A 1,942-nucleotide genomic window follows, 5' to 3' on the forward strand; every position below is an offset into this window, starting at 1 on the left:
CCTATACCCTGATGCTTTCAAGTGAACGCTGAAGAGATGTAAGAGGACCATAGCATCTTATCGATGCCTAGAGACAAAGTATTTGTTGTGGAGGGAGGTGAGGAGGGAATTCGGGGGATTGCAAATTGGGGGAAATAGTGAAGTCATTATTACAGTACTTAACTCTGGTATACTAGGTGCAAGTCTGTATAAAGAGGTGGTTTGTTCAGCATTTTCCTTTTATTATTTTACAGGAAAGCACTTTCCACTGGAGTGTGTCCAAACCAGCATCTGGCACCTGGGAAAGTGAGAGTTTGAACATACTGTGCATGAAATATAAATAAAATTTAGAGAATTGTTGGTGCAGCAGGCCCTGGTTACATGCCAAATATTGCAGCTGCCTTTTAAAGGGGTGTGGAAAGAGGGGATTTGCAATGGAAATGATTCCAAAATCATAGTTCGAGTGGGTGTTTGTTATAAGAAGAAGCCTGAAGGACTCTCTGGGCTTCCTGTAAAGAACAGCCAACATCCTTCGACTTATGGAGAGCACGCTCTCTGAATCTGCGGTTCAAGAGACCCACTTAAAGAAAATACCCCTACTGGTATTTAGCTAATTATGTCATATGAATTTACTGGCTATTCTGCAAACTATTATTGTTTTAAAATATGTGTTAAGGAACCACAACATGCCTGACATTTATAGCACATACACATTACAGAGTTTTCCTTTTGAGAAATTGCATTCTAAGGCATGTGATATCAGACAAAACATGCACTGGACAAATACATATTTGTAATCCGTAAGATTCACGAATCACATTCCTTGGTCTTCAGGACTAGAAGCATATGTGCACAAAAATATATCTGTGTTGGGACATCTCTGGCGGTCCAGTGGTTAAGACACTGCACCTCCACTGCAGGGACACAGGTTCGATCCCTAGTCAGATAATCAAGATCTCATATGCCACGTGGGCCAGGTCAAAAAAAAGAAAAGGAAAAAAAAGATGTATATGTACAGATAGTTACTGATACATTGGTGGACTTAGAAAAAGACTGGAAAACTGGAAAGCACCTAATTATGTACCAATGAGGAGGAATAAAAGATGGCACACTCATCGTTTGGAATATAATCTAGTCACTGAAAAGAATTAAGATTTCTGTATACACTGTATCAGTCTGTGTTCTCCAGAGAAAGGGAACCAACACATAGATTTGCTACAAGAAATTGGTTCACATGATCATGGAGGCTGAGAAGTCCCAAAATCAGCAGTCAGTCATCCAGAGGCCCAGGAAAACTGATGGTATAATTAATTCTAGTCTGAGTCCAAAGGCCAGAGAATCAGAAGAGCTGATGGTACAAGTTCTAGTCCCTACTGAGTCCAAAGGCAGCAGGAGACCTATGTCCCAGTTCGAAGGCAGGTAGAGAAAGTGAATCCTCCCTTACATTTTGTTCTGTCTGGGCCTTCAACTGATTGGATGAGGCCCACCCACATTGGAGAGGGCAATCTGCTTTACTCAGTCTACTATTTCATGTGTTAATCTCATCCAGAAACACCCCACAGACATACCTATAATAGTGTTTAACCAAATATCCATACCGCAGTCAATTGACACATAAAATTAAGTATCACAAGCCTCAGTTCAGTTCAGTTCAGTCGCTCAGTCGTGTCCAACTCTTTGCGACCCCATGAATTGCAGCACACCAGGCCTTCCTGTCCATCACCAACTCTCGGAGTTCACTCAAGCTCGTGTTCATCGAGTAGGTGATGCCATCCAGCCATCTCATCCTCTGTTGTCCCCTTCTCCTCCTGCCTCCAATCCCTCCCAGCATCAGGGTCTTTTCCAATGAGTCAACTCTTCACATGAGGTGGCCAAAGTACTGGAGTTTCAGCCTTAGCATCAGTCCTTCCAAAGAACACCCAGGACTGATCTCCTTTAGAATGGACTGACTGGATCTCCTTGC

Source organism: Bison bison, unplaced genomic scaffold, assembly GCF_000754665.1.
Source record: "Bison bison bison isolate TAMUID 2011002044 unplaced genomic scaffold, Bison_UMD1.0 scf7180017864472, whole genome shotgun sequence".
NCBI classification, from domain to species: domain Eukaryota; kingdom Metazoa; phylum Chordata; class Mammalia; order Artiodactyla; family Bovidae; genus Bison; species Bison bison.